Source organism: Nerophis lumbriciformis, linkage group LG38, assembly GCF_033978685.3.
Source record: "Nerophis lumbriciformis linkage group LG38, RoL_Nlum_v2.1, whole genome shotgun sequence".
NCBI lineage: Eukaryota > Metazoa > Chordata > Actinopteri > Syngnathiformes > Syngnathidae > Nerophis > Nerophis lumbriciformis.
This window is the reverse complement of record NC_084585.2, coordinates 534570-542555: the sequence shown is the minus strand read 5'-3', so window position 1 is coordinate 542555 and position 7986 is coordinate 534570.

Genomic DNA, 7986 nt, shown 5'->3' with positions numbered 1-7986 from the left:
ACTGAGCATTTCATGGAATCTACTTTTATACCCAATCATGGCACCCACCTGTTCTTAATTAGCCTGCACACCTGTGGGATGTTCCAAATAAGTGTTTGATGAGCATTCCTCAACTTTATCAGTATTTATTGCCACCTTTCCCAACTTCTTTGTCACGTGTTGCTGGCATCAAATTCTAAAGTTAATGATTATTTGAAAAAAAAAAAAAAAAAAGTTTATCAGTTTGAACATCAAATATGTTGTCTTTGTAGCATATTTAACTGAATATGGGTTGAAAAGGATTTGCAAATTATTGTATTCCGTTTATATTTACATCTAACACAATTTCCCAACTCATATAGAAACGGGGTTTGTAGATGGCCAATCACCGGTGTCCATATTCCATACTAAACAATGGCAGGGATAAATATCGAGTCAGCTTGAGGGGGCGTGGTAAAGAGGCTTTCATTTGCATCTAACAACTCCGTCTCTCAGAACAAGAAGCAGCCAAAAGTGTCTTGAAGATCTTAGCAAAATCTGTCACGGCTCGGGCGCATTCCAGTGCGCATTCATCTGTGCGCTGCACTGAGCGCACTTCCAAGCGCGCTCCTGCGCCCACCACTCCTGCTGCAGCCAGCGGCGGCAATCAATCAGTAATCTGCACACCTGTCGCTGATGAGCTCCCTGGGCTTCTTAAGCCCGTGCAAACCTGCGTTCCGGGCCAGAACGTAGCGACCTGTTCTAATACATTAAGCCGACTTATCTAGCTCCATGTGCATTCTCTCTCTCTGTGTTTCTCCCGCTCCGCGTTCATTAGTCTCGTGTCCCTTGTCGTCATCCAGCAGCATTCCTCCGTTCCTGCGTCACGAGCTGTGTGTCTCGTCTCCCCGTATTCCCTCTAGTTCCCTGGCTGCCTCTTGGATCTCGACTTCCCGCCCGGACACGGACTTTGACGCCTCGCTCCTGCCCTTGACCTCACGCCCGTCCACAGATCTCCGAGCCTGCCTTGCCCCTCTTGGACTTCCCGGTAACACTCAACATTTAATCCCTACACATAGTCGCACGCATACACATTTTGGATTAGTTTTCACGCTCCTTACTATTATATATATTAATAAATAGAGCTAACTACGTCCCTGCATTCTGTGCCGTCCTCTCCCCCCACCCGTACCGTAACAAAATATATGCAACATGTTTATAAAAGAACGTCATGTTATGGTGAATAAAATTAAGTGTTTTAAAAATAGAAAAAGATCATCATATGACCCCTTTAAATAAGTACTAGCAGGTAGCTTTTGTTTATATTTAATTATTTTGTACTGTTGACTTTTTTTGTGTTCAAACATTAAAGGTAATAAGCAACTAGTTTAAATATTGTGTAGACATTGTTAAACTTTCAATAGCACCCACCATATTTACAGTTAATACATTTAGTCTGTATCGGCCAATCTCACTTGTTGATGAAGGCAGCAATAATCTCTCATACCTGCCAACTACTCCGGTTTTCCCGTAATTAGTACGGTTTTCATCAACCTATTCCGGGTTACGGTTGCAGTGATAAAAAATACGGTTTTTCATTCATTTAAAAAAAAAAAGGGTGAAAACTACGCGAATTGCACCTTGTGCAGACAAGATTTTTCGATCGGACACGGAGGAATTAGCCATGTAAAAGACCACGTTGGGACAAAAAAACACAAGTCTAATGCCGTTGCTAGCGATACAAGTGGAAAACTTTCAACGTTTTTCGGATTTTAGCCACAAAAAGGTAATGACACCAATGTTATCTATTGGAATTGTTTAGTACTGTTATACTGTTAAAAGTGTTTATACTATTTATGCTTTCAAGTCCAAGTTGAAGAAATCTTGTTAAATGTTGACAGCATAACTACCAAAATACAGAAGTATGTCCTTAATATTTTTGCAGTGCTATTTCTGTTGAAAAGTTCAAATGATTACATCAGAGATGTGATGTGCCACTTTTCAAGTGTCTGATGGCTTCAATTCATTTTCATTCATTTTTCATATTTTGAATTCTTTTGAAAAAACTACATTTGAATTGTAATTCCATGCTATTGACAGGACTATTAATTTTAATGAAGTTAGCTTACCATGTTTACAGTATGATAATTGTGATAGAAATGTGAATTTTAGGCACAGAATATTTTTTACAATTGAACAAGGCAGTAGATTATACAAGCTTGGACAGAAAGTTAATAATGACACCAATTTTTTTTTTAATGGAATTGTTTAGTACTGTTTTACCATTTGTTTACTGTAAAAAGTGTTTATACTTTCAATGAACAAATTGAAGTCTTGTGAAAGGTTGACAGGATAACTGGCATTAACTGTCAAAATAATTTCAAACTATTGAAGTTAGCTTACAGAATAAACATGTCAATCAACCCATATGATTTTTGCTGTAATATTTTTGTTTTGAAAAGTCACTGTGACTGATAGAAAAGTGATGCTTTTAGCAACATTTTAACCTGTCTGAATGCTAATAATCATTTTGCGTCGGGGGGCGAAGCCCTGAACCCCCCACCAGGACCTTGTCCTGGACCTACCGGGGCCTGCGGCCCTTGGACCCTGGCTACTAGGTTTTTCTGATTTCAAAAGTTGGCAGGTATGATCTCTGATTTGAATACCAAGTGCTGTCTCTGTTATCGCCCTCTGTGTGTGCATTAACGATACCATTTTAGAAGCCGTTGGTTAAATCTTAGCTGGTAAAAAAAAAAAAGCTGAATTGAACAGAAAACCTCATCTTCAACCCAGCAGACAGCAATTTGTTTTGGAAGAGAGCTGCCCAATCAAGTCTGTGTTTACTTTATGCCAAAATACCACAACAACAAATTAATTAGCGCCAAAACAAACCTTCAAGTAAAGCCTTAGAATTGCGGAGCCCTACCTGTCGCCTGTAATGATTCACCTTTTTGCAAAACTTTCACACGAATACGTCTCGGAGTTTAGTCAATGTTCATAAAATAACTCTGCATGATTTCATGGCTAAATAACAAGTATTGATTCCCTTACTGAAGGAATGACGCATTTTTTCCCTCAGTGTGTCGGCATTAACACATTTATTCACTTCTGAAGTCCGGGTAGGCACATAATTAAAACGTTGCCATGGAGACACTTTGCTTGAAATGAATGCGAAGCGTGCTTAATGAATGAATAAATGGTGACAAGGAGAGGCGCACCTGTTTGCGACACACACGTATAATTGTTTCTGCATAGGAGAGTGCATCTTCTGTCGCCTTGCTGTTCTACTTCATTCATTACACTCTTAGAAATAAAAGTGCTAAGTAGAACCATATAAGGTTCTTCGGCTCGTCCTCATAGGAGAACCCTTTTTGGCTCCAGGTAGAACCTTTTTATAAAGGTTCCACCTGGAACCCTTTTGGAGGGTTCTACCTAGAACTGTGTGTGTAAGGTTCCACCCAGAACCCCCCATGAGAGGTTCTACAAAGAACCCACGCAGGGAGTTCCACTAAGAACCCTTTCATGTTTCAAGGGTTTCATCTAGAACCCACACAGGGAGTTCCACTAAGAACCCTTTCGTATTTCAAGGGTTTCATCTAGAACCCACACAGGGAGTTCCACTGGGAACATCTCTACGCTGCTGACCCGTCTCCGCTCGGGATGGTGTCCTGCTGGCCCCACTATGGACTGGACTCTTACTATTATGTTGGATCCACTATGGACTGGACTCTCACAATATTATGTCAGACCCACTCGACATCCATTGCTTTCGGTCTCCCCTAGAGGGGGGGGGTTACCCACATATGCGGTCCTCTCCAAGGTTTCTCATAGTCATTCACATCGACGTCCCACTGGGGTGAGTTTTTCCTTGCCCGTATGTGGGCTTTGTACCGAGGATGTCGTTGTGGCTTGTGCAGCCCTTTGAGACACTTGTGATTTAGGGCTATATAAATAAAGATTGATTGATTGATTGATAAGAACCCTTTTGTATTTCAAGACTTTCATCTAGAACCCACACAGGGAGTTCCACTAAGAACCCTTTCGTATTTCAAGGGTTTCATCTAGAACCCACACAGGGAGTTCCACTAAGAACCCTTTCGTTTGTCAAGGGTTTCATCTAGAACCCACGCAGGGAGTTCCACTAAGAACCCTTTCATGTTTCAAGGGTTTCATCTAGAACCCACACAGGGAGTTCCACAAAGAACTCTTTCATGTTTCAAGGGTTTCATCTAGACCTGACACAGGGGGTTCTAAAAACATCCCTTTTCAAAGGTTTTCACCGATAACCGTCTTGTCTTCTGAGGGTTCTATAAAGAACCATATTGTATTCTACATAGTTCATATTATATTGTGGTCATTTATCATGTTGACATTGAACAAACATTCAAAACATTTGAATGAGAAAAACATTTATTTAAAGATAGGCACCATTATTGGCAAATGTTATCAGGAAGTATGTCCCTGGTGACACAGGATCTTACCCATGCTTTCAACAATCCCTGAAGAACTCTTTCTTCCAAAAACGGTTCTCTGGATCAAAATAGTTCTTACTGGAACCCTTAGTGTTAGTGAGAACCCTTTTAAAACCAATTATTCAGAAAAGGGGTTTTAAAGGGTTCTCTGGATCAAAATGGTTCTTACTGGAACCATTAGCGTTACCAAGAACCCTTGAAAAACCCTTTCTTCGGGAAAGGGTTTTTCAGAAGCAAATGGTTCCAGTTAGAACCTCAGCCCTTGTTGAAGAACCCTTTTAGAACCCTTATTTCTAAGAGTGTATGTTACCCCCGTGCAAAGACGGCAGCAAAGTTATATTTCATTTTTTCTTGAGTACTGCTAAATATCTTCCGACGAGAAACGTACTTTGGGCCTACGTGCACGCACACGCCAGGCCGTGTGCGCCATAGAAAGCCGTGAAAGTGTTGCAAGTCTCAAAGCTGAGCGCAGCAACGGTGATCCGCTTTGCAACAGTGATCCCGCACGTGGTTGTGTGGCTTTATGAGGGCAGATGGCACCACTCAGGCAGGAAGTGATTGACATAATGACATGGCCGACCACGAAATACATGTGTGTGTGAGCGCACTCAATCAGTACGTGTGTGCCTGCACATAATCACACGGCCTTGTTAAGATTTACGTGTCGGATTTACTTAAAATTTTCTTGATTGACTATAGGGTAAATCAATTGATTAATCACTGCTTTTAATGGGATCACAGAGTCTCCATTTGAATGTTCTGGACTCCTCATTTTATGCTGCTTGGTAGACATACAGACAATCAAACTAGGTTGGTATTAGCCAGTGTTGCTATACTATGCAACGCTAGACATTCCACAACAAATTTCTGAATTAGGTTGTTAAATAAATAAGAACAACTGAAAGACATTAGAACAGGGGTCTCAAACTCAATTTACCTGGGGGCCACTGGATGCAGAAACTGGGTGAGGCTGGGCCGCAAGAAGATTTCTTAAAAAAAATCTAACATGCAATTTTTAATGAATTCACCTTCTTTGAATGGCTATCCCGCCCTAGCAACATACTTGCCAACCCTCCCGATTTTTCCGGGAGAGTTAGGGCTCCATGGGATTCTGGGTATTTGTTCTGTTGTGTTTATGTTGGAAGAGAGTCCAGCCCCTCTCGAGAGAACTGGTTCCATGATGAGAATCAGCACCTCCAAGTCCGAGTCCATGGTTCTCGCCCGGAAAAGGGTGGAGTGTCATCTCCGGGTTGGGGAGGAGTTATTGCCCCAAGTGGAGGAGTTCAAGTACCTCGGAGTCTTGTACACGTGTGGGGGATGAGTGGATCGTGAGATCGACAGGCGGATCGGTGCGGCGTCTTCAGTAATGCGGACGCTGTATCGATCCGTTGTGGTGAAGAAGGAGCTGAGCCGGAAGGCAAAGCTCTCGATTTACCGGTCGATCTACGTTCCCATCCTCACCTATGGTCATGAGCTTTGGGTTATGACCGAAAGGACAAGATCACGGGTACAAGCGGCCGAAATGAGTTTCCTCCGCCGGGTGGCGGGGCTCTCCCTTAGAGATAGGGTGAGAAGCTCTGTCATCCGGGAGGAGCTCAAAGTAAAGCCGCTGCTCCTCCACATCGAGAGGAGCCAGAAGAGGTATGTATGTATGTATGTATTTATGTATATATGTATGTATGTATGTATGTATATATATATATATATATATATATATATATATATATATATATATATATATATATATATATATATATATATATATATATATATATGTATATATGTATATGTATATATGTATTAGAGATGCGCGGTTTGCGGACACAACCGCAGACTCCGCGGTTGAAATAAAAAAAAAATTAGATTTTAAATAGATTCAGGCGGGTGGCAGTTAAACCAATATGTTACCCACATACGAAAAACGAGCAGGCACCTGCAGCATATGCCACAACAGAAGAAGAAAAAAAAAAGAGATGGACACTTTTACGGAGCGGAGAAGGGACGCCTCGCCGGGGTCCGGGACCGAGGCCCCTTCCCCCGAGAGGGCCCCACCGGGAGCCGTAGCTGAGGTGATCCGCGAGAAGGGCCCGACGCACGTCCAGGGTCACCACCGCGCCCACCGCACCGACACCCCGCCTCGTCCGCCTTCGCCGCGGCCGGCGTCACGCGCAGCAGGTAAGCAGCTTACCTGCCCGCCACCCCCGTGGCCGGGGGCTCGTAACAGGGGTCACTCTGCGTGCTCCGCCCGTGCAGCTTACCTGCCCGCCACCCCCGTTGCCGGGGGCGCGTAACAGGGGTCACTCCGCGCGCAGTGCGCTCACGAAAGGGGTGGGGCTCACCCTGGTGAGCCGAGTGGGCCACTTTTGGTAAACAGAACTGGCGCTTCGGGATGAACCGAACGCCGGGTTAAGGCGCTTGATGCCGACGCTCATCAGACCCCAGAAAAGGTGTTGGTTGATATAGACAGCAGGACGGTGGCCATGGAAGTCGGAACCCGCTAAGGAGTGTGTAACAACCCACCTGCCGAATCAACTAGCCCTGAAAATGGATGGCGCTGGAGCGTCGGGCCCATACCCGGCCGTCGCCGGCAGCGAGAGCCGCGAGGGCTAGGCCGCGACGAGTAGGATGGCCGCCGCGGTGCGCGCTGAAGCCTCGGGCGCGAGCCCGGGTGGAGCCGCCGCGGGTGCGAGGGACATCGCACCTCCACGCGCTTGGAGGTGCGCTCAGCGCGGCTCCCAGATGATTGCGCACTGGTGTGCGTCTGGGCCGTGACAGCGTGGCACGCATTGAATGTCTCTGCATCAGTCTCCTTTCTTTAACAGGCAAAAGCTTTATAACCTCACTAATGCCTTGCATCGTCTATATTAGATATATAACAACGGGCGGGTGCGGGCGGGTGCGGGTTTGATTAAATGTTAGTTCGGGTGGATGCGGATGGTTGACGACTTTTGTGATGCGGTTGCGGATGAAATAATTGCCTATCCGCGCATCTCTAATATGTATGTATGTATATGTGTGGGCCATACTACAGAAGGTGGCTGAGAACAATAGGGCCAAGGTTCTGTGGGACTTCAGCTTCCAGACTGACAAACAGCTTCTGGCTAACCAACCAAACATAGTGGTAGTGGACAAAGAGCATAAAAAGGGTGGTGGTGATAGATGTGGCAATCGCAGCTGACGCCAACATCAGGAAGTAGGAACACGAGAAACTTGAGGAGTACCAAGGGTTGAAAGAGCAGCTGGAATCGATGTGGAAGGTCAAGGCTAGCGTGGTCCCTGTGGTAGTGGGGGCGCCCGGAGCAGTAACCCCCAAACTGGGAGAGTGGCTCCAACAGATCCCAGGAACAACATCTGAAGAGCGCAGTCCTAGGAACAGCCAAGATACTGCGCAGAACCCTCAAACTACCAGGCCTCTGGTAGAGGACCCGAGCTTGAGGATGACACAGATACCACCGGGGTGAGAAGGAGTTTGTTTTGTGTATATAAAAATATATATTGTACGGTGTACCGGTACTAATAAAGTAATGCCGTGCAAATTAATTAAAAACGATACTAT